Source organism: Microtus pennsylvanicus, chromosome 4 (genome assembly GCF_037038515.1).
Source record: "Microtus pennsylvanicus isolate mMicPen1 chromosome 4, mMicPen1.hap1, whole genome shotgun sequence".
Taxonomy (NCBI): domain Eukaryota; kingdom Metazoa; phylum Chordata; class Mammalia; order Rodentia; family Cricetidae; genus Microtus; species Microtus pennsylvanicus.
The window spans coordinates 89,460,283-89,476,044 of NC_134582.1; positions in this window are offsets into that span (position 1 = coordinate 89,460,283).

A 15,762-nucleotide genomic window follows, 5' to 3' on the forward strand; every position below is an offset into this window, starting at 1 on the left:
CTGGATCCACAGGCAGCAGGAAGAGATGGAGTCACTGGCTCTGGCTTGGGCTTTTGAAACCTCAGATCCCACCCTCAGTCATGCACTTTCTCCAACAAGGCCACACCCACTCCTACAAGACCACACTAAGAGTGGCACTTCCTGGTGACCAAGCTTTCAAACCGATGAGCCTAGGGGGGCCATTCTTATCCAAATAACCACACCTCCCATCATCTAGAATTTTGCAAACCCAAAAGAAAATACTCTCATTCCTTTCTTGGATGATTTCTACCCTGAGATTTTTATTTAGCTGAAATTTAGCACTTAAATTTAAATACCACTTGAATCTCTGAATGCTCATATCATTTTTAAGTAGTTGGAGATTTGAATAATCTTTTCAACTATAATCTTTTTAATCTTTTTCTTGATTTTTTTTTTTTAGACAGACTGTCATGTAGCCCAAACTGGCCTCTAACTTACTGACAGCTGAGGATTGTCTTGAATTCCTGATTTCCCTGTTCCTGCTTCCAAAGTATTGGGATTATAGGCATGTGCTACCACCTATACTTTTCATTTTTAATTTTAATTCAGCCTAGCATTTTTAATTTTTAAAATAAGCTATCTAAGGCATTGCCTGTTTTCCAGACAAGTATACTAAAGTTTATATCCCATGAGCAATCACTAGTCTAGAGAGAGAGAGAGAGAGACTTGATGTGTGGAATTCAGGCCTTCATTTGTAAAAATGGATGAAGGCATTAAACCTTCAACAGAAATGGAGAACATTCTTGTTCTCTGCTGTAGCCAGGGAGACTGAATTATTAATGGCATGTTGTAGGCACAGCCTAGGAGAGTGCATATCTTACTAACTAGATGTCTATAAGCCTTATTTTCTGGTAAACTTGGTAATTTGGTCGAATTATATAATTGTACCAGTGCTTTCTAGTTCTACCTTCTTCATTAAAGGCAGCCGAGCCCTTACATTAGCAAAACACTATTTTTTCTGTTTTGTTCTTTAATGATAATGTTTTTTTTTTCAGTTCAGTTCGATAATTCACTTCAATTTTAATTTCATCACTATTGTAACTAAAAGAACCATTGAAGCTTTCTTCTACATCCTAGTAAGAGGTTATTTTAAGCCTTTACCTTTAAAACAACAGCAACAACAACACACACACATGATTATCAGCTGACATCGTTTTTATCCAAGGCAGTTCCACCTGGACTGGACTGGGTTCAAACACATGAAGCATGGTGAGCTAATCTTGGTGTCTTGGTGAAACAGTCTAAAAATGCACAAGGCCCTGAGTTTAATCTCAACACTGAAAACAAAAACAAAGAAGAATAGGAATAAGAACATGGAAGGGAGCATGCTGAAGAGGCAACTCAAAGACTTCTAAGTCCCATGGTTATGATGATGAAAATTCAGATGTTGATTATCTCTAGTTGAGGTTTGAGGCAGGATGTCTTGAGATACACACACCCATGTAATGGTTACTATTATCAACCAACTTTACAAGACCTATAATTGTCTAGGAGACAAACCTCTGGCAAACCCATGAGGGCTCCTCTAGATTAGGCTAATTGACATGGGAACACACTTTAACTGTGGGAAGCACCATTCCTTGGACTGGGGTCCTGGACTGAGTACAAAGGAGACCCCACAGTGAGCATCAGCACCCCTCCATCCTTCCTGACTGTGGAGGTTGTGGCCTATGGTGAGGAGTGAAGGCTAGTTCTTTCTGGAGGCTCCTTCTAAGCCTCACAGTGCTCCGGAGTGAACTGTAAAGGGGTCTTTCGCAGTGGACAGTCTGTGCCTCTCAAAGTTCCCTTCACTTGCTCATGGGGGAGGAACGAGATACTCTCTAAGTAGCAATATTGATGCTTCAATCCACCTAAGGATCCCCTGGATTCTCAATAATGGTATGTATTTACAAGACGAGACCCAAGACTACATTTCTCATAAACTCTCTGAGAAAGCTAGTACTTCCCTGCAGCCCACGTGGAGCAGTAAGCTCTGGAGAAGGGGCAGGAACACAGTGTTCCTGAGGTAGGCCCTACCCAGAAGGGAAGTGGAGCTGCAGCTGGACAAATCCACCCACTTGAGCCGCCCCAGGTCAGCATATAATCAACTCCTTTCTTCTCATGCAGCTCACCCTTCAACACATTTTTTTTTTCCTTTCAGGCAAAATGAGCCCATATCAAAAGCGCTGTTTTCTTCAATCTCAAGAGATTTTCAAGAGGCAGCTTTTAGGCAATCATCAACAAAGGAAAAAGGTAGTGAAAAAAGCCCAAACACCCACACGATGCTTAACATTCACCCACAACACCCCCACAACATCTAACATCAAGAGTTGTCACGGAACCTCTCCAAGGGACAAAGACAAATGTATTTTTGCCATCATCATTCTCCAAATTAATATACAAGTTTTAAAATTTTTATTTATCGTATTTAATTAACTTTTTTCATTTATGTTATATACCAGCTACAATTTCTCCTCCCTCTTCTCCTCACATTCCCTCCCTGCTCCCTCTTCCCAGCTACCCTCTCCCTCATCCACTCCTCATCCTTCTCCATCCAAAAAAAATATACAAGTTTACCAAATCAATAATATAGTTATGGATGATAATAGATCAACACTGAAAACACTCAGAAATAAAACAACGCTTTCTACTATATAACATTAACAGAGATTGCTAATATCTTGGTAAAATGGAGTTTTATGTCTTTCTGTCTGACTCTAACTTCCTACACAACATACACCATTTACATAGTTCAGTGCATTTTGTATTATATCACTAATTGGGTATTTTTGCAGAAACAAATGTCCCTACTCATGCATCTTTAAAAATATATTTTAATTTACTTTTTTAATTTAAAAACAATGTTTTCATTTTATGTACCAATCCCAGTTTCCCCTCCCTCTCTTCCCCCTGCTCCCCCCACTGTTCCCCTACCCCACCCCTATTCACTCCTCAAAGAGGGTAAGGCCTCCATGGGGAGTCAACAAAGTCAGATAGGTCAAAGTTGAGGGAGGACCAAGGCACTCCCCCCTGGATCTAGGCTGAGCAATGTATCCCTCCATAGGGAATGGGCTCCAAAAAGTCAGTTCATTCACTAGGGGTAAATCCTGGTCCCATTGCCTGTGGCCCCACAAACTGCCCAAGTCTCACAACTGTCATTTACATTCAGAGGGCCTTGTTCAGTCCCATGCAGGTTCCCCAGCTGTCATTCCAGAGTCATTAAGCTCCCACTAACTTGGGTCAGTCGTCTCTGTGGGTTTCCCCATCATGGTCTTGACTCCTTTGCTCATACTATTGCTCCTCCCTTCTTTTGACTGGACTCATGGAATTCGGCCCAGTGCTTAGCTATGGATCCCTGCATCTGCTTCCATCAGTCACTGGATGAAGGTTCTATGATGACAATTAGGATAGTCATCAATCTGATTACAGGGGAAGGCAATTGCGATCAGGTACCTCCTCCACTACTGCTTGGAGTCTTAGCTGGGGTCATCCTGTGGATTCCTGGGAATTTCCATAGCACCAAGTTTCTCCCTAACCCAACAATGCAGCCCATTATTAAAGTATCTGTTTCCTTGCTCTCTCTCTCTGTGCCTCCCCCATCTCAACCATCCCTTTCTCTCATGTTCTCCTAACCTCCCCTCTCCCTTCCCTTTTCTTTTCCTTCCTCTCTTCTTCCCTTCTGCCCTCCCCTTCCTCTTCTTCCTCCCCTCCATGCTCCCAATCTACTCAGGAGATCTTATCTATTTCCCCTTCCCAAGTGGATCCATGTATGTCTCTCCTTGCTACCTTGATCTTTTCCCATTCCATAGGCTGTCATTTTGTCTAGAATTATTTCTTAGAAATTGTCTGTAGACGCGCATTTGCCTGTGGGTATGTTCACATCAGTGCCCATCACTAGGGAGGGCAGAGGTGTATCATCCCTGGAGCTGGAGTTACAGATGGGTATGAGCCGCCTGACATAGATGCTCAGAATCAAAGTTGGGTCCCCTGGAAAAGCAAGGAGAACTCTTAATTACTGAGCCACCTCTCCAGCCCCTATTTGTTCATCTTAATTAGCAAAAGTAATTTAAATAGCTATTCATTCATAAGTCTCCAAGAGGACTGATTCCTTTGAAAAATTTGAAGCCATGCCTTAACAGACTACTTCATGTACAGACATTAAAAAAAACATAGAAAAGTATAATGTATAAAACATGACATGAGTCCTCAATTTGAACAGTCAGAAGCTCCCTGTGCCTATAAACCATCAGAAGACCAGCTAGTTAAAAGAAATCATTTTTATAAAAAATGAGATTAGGCCACACACAAAGTATTTTTCCATATAAGAGGGATTTGATTAGATTCTTTAGCAAAATATGAGTTAACAGATGGAGAGAAATGGAGTCTCACCATAAAGCCTGTCTTGTATATGAACAAAATACTACTTCTGGGACCCACCATTCAAACTACCTTTAGGGATATGAATGCACCACTTTCAATTTCTGTGCCTTGTCACTGTGACCTGCAAGGTAAAGATGTCCTGAGGATTAGTAAGTAATGCCATTACACACTTAGAGCTCTGCCTGGACTCGTGATTCACAGATGTTGGAGCTATCTTTAGTATTAGCTCAATTATATAGATTTGTTTTTAAAGAAAACTGGTTATGAAGCGTCAGAGGTGGGAGTAATGTTTTAGGATTAGGTCCATTTTTGAAAAGAACAAGAGGAAAGGAGAGGAGGAAGAAAAATGATGACACTTAGCTCTCTGATGTTAAAAGTTGGAGAAGCTCACTGTGTTTTCTTCCCTGTAACATCCCCTTCCTAACTAAATCCTTCTGTTTTATTGCCTTCATTTAGTTAAAGCAGTGACAGTGGCACCCTACTTTGTACCCATCACCTCTTGGCTGGTCACAGGGTACCATCACCCTTTGTCTGGTCACAGGGCACCCATCACCCCTTGTCTATTCACAGGACACCCATCACCCCTTGTCTATTCACAGGGCACCCATCACCCCTTGTCTATTCACAGGGCACCCATCATCCTTTGTCTGGTCACAAGGTACCCATCACCCTTGTCTGGTCACAGGGCACCCATCACCCTTATCTGGTCACAGGGCACCCATCACCCTTATCTGGTCACAGGGCATCTATCACCCCTTGTCTCTACCTGGCTTTTTCTTTTGAGTCATCGATCAGCTCTCAAATCATGACACTGAGATTTGTTATTAGTTTTGACTGCTCGGGCCTTAGGTTAGCTCTTATTTTAATCTTTTTCTCTTTATCTACATTTCGCCTCAGGGCTTTTTTTGCCTTTCTTTCTGTATATCTTACTTTTCTGCTGTCTCCATGTCTGTTCAGTCACCTGAGATCATGCTGGTGCCTGGGAGCCATCCTGCCACCAAGGTCGTACTGATCTGGGTGGCCTATGCTATCGCTAGGCCATGGTGATGTCTGGGCTCAAGTTGCTGCCAAAGGCCCTGTCTGGGTCCATTGTCCTGCTGCAGCTAGGGCCTGTGATGGCATCTATGTCCTGTGTTAGCCAAAGAGCTCGTTGGAGCCATGCTGTGCTGAGCAGGCCTAACCCTTCACCGGCTCTGGGATAGCTGGTCCTCCCTCTGCTTTTACTTCAGCAGGAGAGCTGACCCTGCCCCTCACAACAGACAAGCACCTCACCTGGGCAGCACACTAAAGCTGTCTCTGCTTTGGGGATGCCGGTAAGTCATCCCTGAAGGCATAAGAGCAGGAGAGCTGACCCTGGTCTCCTGGTCTGCCATACTGTGGCTTGGGTGAGGGAAAGATTCCCTCCTTGCTCTGCCCCTTGATACCTGTGCCAGATAAGAAGGTTGGCTCTGGGGTCACAATAGTGAGAGAGAATTAGCCCTGCCCCTCTCCAGCTGCAGCACACCGGATAGCAGGACTTGCACCCTGCCTGGGTAGCACACTAGAGTTGACCCTGTCGTGGAGGGGTGTGCAGGTGAATGAACATTGAGGGAGTGAAAGCAGGAGAGCTGATCCTGCCACCCCTCCTACCCCCTAGAGCAACCAGGAGTGAGGGCACTGCACCCTGCCTGGGCAAAACAGTAGAGCTGGCCCTGGGAACATGAGTGTGGGTGACCTAGATCTGAGGACCTGAGAGCAGAGCTGGCCTTTCTCCTGGCTGCAGGCTGCACTGGGGGATGTAGGCAAGGCGGTGCTGGAGAGCTCACTCAGGGAGTGATGAGGAGGGAAAGCTGGGGTTCTGACAAACCCAGCTACCACCCAGGTTCAGAACTGTGGCCTATGAGTCAGCCTAACCCAATGTCTACTAAATCTATGAACTGTTGGGACTTGTGAAGGGGACGAACCTAGCCAGCAGGACCTCCGTGACACATGACAATGACAGGGTATCCAAGAGGAGTCCCAATGGGAGACGGTCATCAGTGGTGTAGCCGAAACCAGAGGCCAGGAGACAGACCAATGGCTCATGGCAATGAACACTCGCATGAGATGAATGAACTATAGGGTACACTGTGAGACTCACAGGCCACACTACAGCTTCCACAGCAAGATTTTCCTTTTTTGCTTTGCTTTGTTCATTTTTGTTTTTCTGTCTTGTTTTGTTTCTTTGCTTTGTTTGGGTTTTGGATTCTAAAATCAGCAAGAAATGTAAAAAGACAGATCAACATTGAAATGTAAATTGTTTTTAACCAATTATATTCCCCGATTTTACTTTTTCTTAATTCTTTAAGGAAACGTAGGTGATATTGAATATATAATTTAAACACTTGACAATTCCTTTCTCAACAGTGTCTTTTAACATTGACATACAAGGTGGTTCTTTTTGATTGTTAAAGATTCTTTCACTATGGAGATGTCAATAATTCATGAAGATATTCATCAATTGGTATGGATAAAGTAAGCATGACTGAAACCTCTGCAGTAAAACCCCAAGCAATCTTCAATATCAATTTAGCATGCATTATGCATGACATCTTGCTAAGTATCTAACATACATTACCAGTTGATGCTTAATTTATAAATTATTCCTAATTTTTATTCATACTTATGGTATGATTATGCATATAAAATGATCTAAAGGCACATGAAATAGTTCTGTGACTATTTATAAAAGTCCTTATATTTTGCACTATTTCTGGAAGTATTTAATGACATAAATTTCTAAAATAAATACTATTCATTTACATCTTGATTGGTAACCACCAAAATATCGCATATAAATTTGTACTCACACAAATTTATGTCTCAGTCAAGTGCTATTCTCTGTCCAGAAAATTTAGCCTTGTGCATTTCTTGAGATTCTTCAATGGTTTTTGCTCTGGAAGTGGCTGTGTTTACCGCTTCAAACAGAGGAGGACCAGCTAAGTCATCGGTTCTGTCGTAAAGATTGAGCCTCAGAGCCCTAGACTTTTCTTCTTCTGACATATTGAATGCAGCACCTGGAGCTGCTGGGGCCATTTCTCTGTAATATAGCAATAAGCATGACCATAACATTGCCACAGTCTGGGGTGGCAGAGCAGGAAGGTTGTCAAACAGCTGACCCGGAGCTGGCAGCATCTGTTCTCACAGACATTGTTTTTTTGTTTTATTTGCTCAATTCCTTTTTTATTTTTTTTAATTTATTTATTTATTAAGGATTTCTGCCTCCTCCCCGCCACCGCCTCCCATTTCCCTCCCCCTCCCCCGATCAAGTCCCCCTTCCTCATCTGCTCAAAGAGCAATCAGGGTTCCCTGACCTGTGGGAAGCCCAAGGACCGCCCACCTCTATCCAGGTCTCATAAGGTGAGCATCCAAACTGCCTAGGCTCCCCCAAAGCCAGTACGTGCAGTAGGATCAAAAACCCACTGCGATTGTTCTTGAGATCTCAGTATTCCTTATTGTCCTCTATGTTCAGCTAGTCCGGATTTATCCCATGCTTTTTCAGACCCAGGCCAGCTGGCCTTGGTGAGTTCCCGATAGAACATCCCCATTGTCTCAGTGTGTGGGTCACCGGACAGAAATCTCAAGGTCCAAATCAGGAGCAGAAGGAGACGAAGCACAGACATTGTTTTTAAAACAAACACTCTTTTCCAGTCCAGCTAACTATAATTCCTATTCATGCAAACAAAGCTGTGTTCTACAACCTCGTATTAAAATACCACTTAACCTACTTAATAACCTTTATGTAAGCACTCATTCTCTCACACTCTGGGTGACACTTTTAGTTTTTCCCCAATTCAGGACAAGTATTATACCCACGGCTTTTCTATTTTGCTGTTGATGATGCTGATCCACTTTCCATAGCCTTATGTAATTTTTGCTTGAATTCAATGGCTTGTATCTGTTGTTCCCTTGCAATGGAGTGGTGTTCAGGGTCTAGCAAGCACTTGAATTTTTGAGAGTTGGCTGTGTTTTCTCTCTTTCTCTCTTTGTGTTTCTAGCAGCACTAAACATATGGTCATTCATTGTTTATTGGCACCTCTACCCGACAGTAGGCTGAAGAGGAAGGGGAACGCGAACCTCTGTCTACTCAACTGTGGTCTTGAGGCACGATTTCTCCCTCCCTCACATGCACTACTAGGGCAATTTTTAGTTCTTGCTGTAAGATAGAACTGCTTCTCGCTGGAAATGGTTCTTATGCAATCCAAGTATAAAACTCACATAAAGGGAATAAAAACTGCAAGGGAAATAAACCATCCCTCTACAGAGTAAACAAAAAGTGTGTATGACTATGTTTATTCTTGCAACAGGCATGTTTGAAAACAACTCAAGATTTTTTTTTTATTGTGGTGCTTTCTAGTATGCCTGAATGTTTTGTACAAGACGTTTACAGTCACAAGCTAAAGGAATGTCTTGTATAATTATAATGCTGGTAGTCATATATATTTATAGATCTTACTTGTTGCTTTGTCAGTTAATGATGCTCCTGGTGTAATGTATATAAAAATTAGCTACAATAGGGGATGGAGAGATGGCTCAGTGGTTAGGAGTACATGTTGCTTTTGTAGAGGACCCAAGTTCATTTCTAGCACCCACAGAGAGGCTCACAACAACTGTAACATGGGCTCCAGGGGATTTGATAACTTCTCCTGGCATCAAGGGTGCCACACATACTTGGTACACATACATAATACTCATGAACGTAAGAAAATACTAAACCTTTTTACAAAGTTTTAATAAAAGCCTGACTTTTCACTGCATCGCATTTATCCAGTGAGGTGTTTAAATTCTACTACTCTTTCTAGGATTAAATAAGAACAAATCTATTGTCCACTCAATTCACTCTTCATTGATCCCAAGAGTTTTTCATAATCATTTTCAGTATTCTCTCAATACTATCAACCTGTTATCAAAACTTGTTCTTTAATAAGATCTTCACTTGTACTAGATACTTTTCTATTGCTGTGGTAAAACACTCCAACCAAGGCATATGGAAGGAAGAGTTTATTTGGGCTCACAGTTTGTCTAAGTCAGTGTTCTATTGCTGTGAAGAGACACCAAAACAATGACAACTCTTATCAAGGAAAACATTTTAATTGGGGATTGCTTGCTGTTTCAAAGGTTTAGTCCCTTATCTTCATGGTGGGGACCATAATGGCAGACATGGTGCTGCAGAAGGAGCTGAGAGTTCTACATCTGGATCCCCAAGCAGCAGGAAGAGAGAAAGCAACTGGGCCAGGCTTGGGCTTTTGAAACCTCAAATTCAACCCTCAATGACTTACTCACTCCAAAAAGCCACTTGTGTTCCAACAAAGCCACACTGCTAAATCCTTCTGAGTAGCACCACTTTCTGGTGGCTAAGCATTCAAATGCAGGAGCCTATGGGAGACTTGACAGCAAGAAGCAGGCACGGTGGCAGGAGTAGGAAACTGAGGTCTCACTTCTTGAACTGCAGGCACAAAGCAGAAAGAGCAAATTAGAAATGGCTCAAGTCTTTAAACTCTCCAGCCCACTCCCAGTCACATGCTTTCTCCAACAACACACCTAACTCAACAGCATCACCAACTGGGGACCAAGTATTCAAATGCTCAAATCTATGGAGGACATCTTGTTCAAATCACTACAGTATCTTAGTGCCTGTCTGTCCGTTCGTCCGTCCATCCATCTGTCCATCCATCCATCCATCCATCCATCCATCCATCCATCTATCTATCCATCGTCTATTTTGTATCATCTAGCTCTATCTCCCTATTATCATTAGTCACTACTCTTAATTACCAGCAAGCCATTCATTTGAATAGATTTTTTTCCTGTTAAACATGTAAAGATATGACTAGTTTGAGTTGTAGAAAAGTCTATATGCTGGATGGGAACAGACGCAGAGATCCACAGCCCAGATACTATGTGGAGAGAGGGAGCCTAAATTGAAGGAATCCATCAAATTCTCCCCTCCGAGCTTGGGGAATCTTAAGAAGAGGAGACAGAATGACTGTAATAGTCATATGGGATGGAGGATCCCAGGAAAAGGTGGCCCTCTGAATCCACTAAGGAAGGCACATATGAACTCACAGAGAATGAAGCAGCAAGCTTACACGGCTTACATGGCTCTACGCCAGGTCCTCTGTGTATGTATTATAGCTATTGGCCTAGTATTTTTATGGAACTATTGTCTACTAGTGGGTCTCTGACTCTTGCCTGCTCCTTGGGCTCTTTTCTTCCTGTCGTGTTGCCATAGACAACTTCAACATGGAAGCTTTTGCGTCATCTTATTTTATTTCATCATGTTTGCTTGTTATTTCTTGGAAGCCTGTTTTTTACTAATGAGGAACAGAAAGGGAGTGGATCCAGAGGGAGGGAAGGTGGGAAGGAACTGGAAGGAGTAGAGAGAAGGGAAACTATAGTCAGGATATATTATATGAGAAAAGAATCTAGTTTGAATAAAAGAAAAAAATCCTATATGCTGGTATACACACATACTCATGTATATATCCATCTGCATCTGTGACAATATTATCCAAAATTACTCTGAATAGAAAAGGCATTTCCTATATTCTGGTCATTAAAAATTCTTTTATACAATGTTATTTCCTAGTATTTTAAGGAGCAAAGATTGGAAGAAAGTGAATTTTTTCCCAGACAGTTTCAATTACAGTTATTCTCAAGATAAGAATTGAAATAGTGTGCTTGATTATAATGTCTGATATCAGTGCATTAACCAGCTATCTTATTTAATAACTCAGAATCATTTTAATTGATACTTAAATATTCCACACTGGGAATTGCAGTGCTTTCAGATCTTGGGATCCTGATATGTCTTCCTAATATTGATGTCTTTCTCCTTTAGTGCTTGGTCTTCCCTTTCCAGAATCTGATACACAATGATGCCATTATTGTACATTTTAAAAATTGGTTTCTGATGACAATGTTAGAAATCATGCATTTTGTGATTCACTGTGAGTCTTTTATTTATAATTATTGGTAAATATATTCCTATCCCTATTTAACTGATAGTTTTCATGAATTATTGGGTTTTTTGACATCAAATTGTTTCAGGAGAGTTTTTTTTAATTTTTGATGTAGGGGAAGAGTATATAACCTAGTTAGTAGAGTACTTTCCTTGTGTACATGAAGTCCTGAGTTCAAATGCCGAGTACCCTCAACCACATACCACATAATCATAATTGTATGCTTTGAGCTTAAATACTTTATAAACTTAAATTGTTGATATTTGAGATTGAAAAATAAAGAACTTAATTTTATGCCTTAAAACTGCTGATTTATTGATATCCCTCAAAAACTGTTTTCAGGAAATTTCAAAATAAAGTGTATGTGCTATGCCAGAGACATGTGTGGACATGGTAGGGTTTTTCTAATCTCTCAGAATTTACTGAATTACATTAAACTTATCAGATGTGTTAGTTTCATGGACTATAATTATTCAGGCAGTCCTGATTCCCCTTGATAGCTAGCCACTGGCAAGCACAAGTTCTTCTTTGTTAATCTTTGCAGGTAATGGTAAAGACCTTGAAGGTCACAGCGGCAAGACTCAGGACATCGGAACTACGAGAGCAGGTGCAGGACTAGGTCTGGATAGACAAACGGACAGCAATGCAAGTCAGCTGCATCAGTGGTGGGGATCTAGCCTAGCTGAAGCCCTAGGTAAGTTGTGTATTCTCTTGTCAATGTCTTAGGCACACACTGGCTAGTAACAAAATTAGTCAGTGGGAGCTGTGATAGTGTTGGGTGTCTTCTTCTGTATGGGGTCCAGGTGAGGGTGTCTATCATCTGCTCTCAGAATGGTACTTCAGGAAAGTTCTCAGGCCCCTTTAATTTTTATGCAGTTTTAATATATCCATGTACCCATTTTTCCAAGTCTACTTTGAGAAGTTTGTAGGGGAAAGGGTAATTTATGAATCTATGCCTTCTCTGTGGTATAGAGCATAGAACAGTGTTCACCCTCCCTCTATATCTGCACCCACAATGGAGCTAAGGTGCTTGGAAAATGGAGTTACCAAAGAAAGGAACATCTGAAAGCCCCTGTTCTCCCCAGTGTGGCTCAGAAACAGGGCACACCTGATCTCAGTCGTGTGTGTGATGAGCCATGTATGTGCTATAAATAGACTCATGAACGTCTTTGCTGAATGTGGATTTATTGCCTAAATGTTTTTTTTTGGTTAAGATCGAGTCTATATCCGTGTATGTGCACATGTGTACACATGTGTATAGAGCCAGAGAACAACACCAAATGTTTCCCCTCAATTGTCGGCTCAATTTTGAGAGAAGGCCACTCATTGACAGCTGACCGAGTCATGTGACTCCATCTCCCTGGTGCTGGGGTTATATATGTGCACTGCTACCACATCCAACTTGCTATGTGGGTTTTGGAAGAATAGAATTCAGGTACTCAGGTGGTCCATCATCACTCAGTCCCAGAAATTGGATTTGAGACTCTTAAAACAAGTTTGACTTTATTGAAGCCATCCTTTCTGCTTGTGGATTCAGACCTGACAAACTGCACCATTCACGTAATGGAAGAAGTCTGTGCTGATTTTGCTCATACTCACATGTGGAAGATTGTTGGCCTACAATGGCCATATCTGAAATGATGGGTGGCTCCTCTATGTTCAGTGTGTCTTTTCTAGTGGATGAGATTGGATATGTCCTGTGGTCTGGCAGGGACTATGAGATAGCAAAAAACACTTTGTAAGGTGTAGATTCAGAAGTGCCTTATTGTCATTTCCACTTAGAAGTCAAAGAAAGGCACAGGGAATGGAAAAGAATCCCTTATTAATAGTAAGAACTTGAAAATCAATTGGTAAAATGTGTACAGATAAGGACAGGCACAGTTTTGGGTTCACAGTCTAGCCAATGTATCGTATTACTCAACAATCCTCATTCTTACATATCCGTTAAATTCTGTGTTTAAGGAAATTCTTTCAACTGAGTTTGATCAATTCTCATACCAACCAGAAACACTAACCACTCACTTTTAAAGCCCCTGATGACTGCAACATGGCATAAAATTGTTATTGAATATTTGGAGTTGGATTAGTAAAATACTATAGTAATATTTCACTTGTGTTTTAATAAATAAAGCTTGCCTGAAGATCAGAGAGCAAAACAGCTCTACTGGTCATCCTTATAGCCCAGGCAGTGGTGACACACACCTTTAGTCTCACTAGCTACACTAGTTTGCCATAGAAACCAGTTGGTGCATGTCTTTAATCCCAGTGTTGCACACTTTTAATCCCAGCCCTAGAAAGAAATATAAGATGGGAGGAGACAGTTCACAGAAACAGCCTCATTCTGAGATTACTGGAAGCAGGATCGCCATTTCATACTGAGGTAGAGGTAAGAGCCAGTGGCTGGCTGTTTTGCTTTTCTGACATTCAGCTTGAACCCTAATTTCTGTCTCTAGGTGTTCATTAATCATGCTACATTTGGGCTTGTAAGGATGACCAGTGGAGCTATTTGACTCTCTGGTCTTCAGGCAGGCTGTATTTATTAAAATATAAATAAAATATCAATACAAAATACCATTAAAAATACAAAATTGGTTATAAAACAGAATATAAGTGGACCTTCCCAAGTTTATTTGCAATTGATACATTGGATCATAACTAATATGCAGCAAGCTACTATGTAGTATTTAGCATGATGCTGTAATTCTTATAATTTAATGCTCTTATTAACATTATGATTTCCTATAACAATGGCCTGATTTTTCAATAGCCTTGGGCATGTGAGAAGTAGCTAATTCAATTTGGAAGGGAAGAAAATGCACATCTTTCTCTTAAGACACTTTAATCTTCTGATTTGCATTACTCTGGAGGAGGCGGGATGGTGGGAGACAGAACTCGTGGAAGTAGAAGACTTTTCGAATAGAGGTGCCAAAAGCAGTAAAATGTGATTCTTCTTTTCTTTTGATACCTAAATTTGTGAAGGATGTTTCGTAGATTCGCAGAATCATAGGATATTTTTGTTTTAGAAACTGTGAGAGTGATTTTGTGATGTAAGTATATAAAAATTCTAGAGTTCTTGAAAGCTTTCCAGAGAATCATGACATTATTGAGCTAGAATAGATTTTATAGCCCCTCACCAAAAGTTCGGTAGCTAGTAGGGAATCTTTCATGAAACACCGTTGTTAGATGATGATTGGTCCTGTCTGGAACTTTTCCAGCGATGTGGAACTAATATCTATAAGAAGACAGACTGTTCCATAAACACAATGGTGGGTACAGATTACAGCAATCTGCTCTCTCCTCCAACAGTATCCCCTGCTCCATCCTAGTACTGCACGTCCCATAATGAGCAACGAATATGCTCACTCTTCCCACATAGCAAACAGTCAAATTTTTGTGGCTCATTTTATTCTATCTTTAATTTCTTATGCTCATTACGAAAAGTTCGTTCTTTCAATCCCCATGATCTTGGGTTTCTCTATCTATCTGACAATAGTACTCAATATTCATTCCTTTTAGTTAGTATTAATCTCTATAGAGAACTAAAGATAACACCATGATCCGATGAAAGCTTAACTAACATGAAATTATGCAAAACTGGTGCCTCTCCTATGACCTAATAGCGGAGATGGGAGTAACTACAGAGTATAGCTAGTGAGGTCAGCTTTTAGAAGAAGAAATTGAGATCGAGAGGAATTATGTGACTCACCAAAGAGTTATCACATAACTGAGGGGGCAAAATCAAAGTGAAAGTAAGATTACTAAAAATACAAAATTCAAGTTTAAAATCATAATGGTGAACTCTCTTAAAATATCCCTTGTTGACTATTGGAGCAGAGCCTAAAGGGACAAATGCCAACTGTGTTTAACTTCTGTCTTCCTATTTGTCAGGTGATTCCCTAAGAATACCACATTATCATCAAACTGAATTATTAGAACATCCCTCAAGAGCGAGTACAGTATAGCTATTTTATACATGAAGAACCTGATAAAGAAGTTAGCTTTCTCATAGTTCTTGCCAGTTAGAGTGACCGCTGAGGTTCTAGAGAATTACTTTCCACCTTGAGAATCCTCAGGCAGTAGGTGGTTTTAGTTTGCAACATTACATCTGGATGCAGAAGGCAGATCATTTTCAGTTGATGGCTCCTGGCATAAGGGTGGACACAGAGGTCAAAGGAATAAAATAAAAAGTCAGGACTTAGGAGACTTTTACATTAGGAGTTGGTTGACTTTCCAGGCAATGCACTGAAAACTGAATTAGCCTTTTCAGTGAATGATGGCAGAACAATCACGTACACTATAAAAAGGCTCCAAATTACCTGACAACACATAAAAAATTAACTAGGAATAGAACATTCATATATGCATCAAAGCTGAAGGTTTGCGAGCTTCAAAAGCAAGCTGA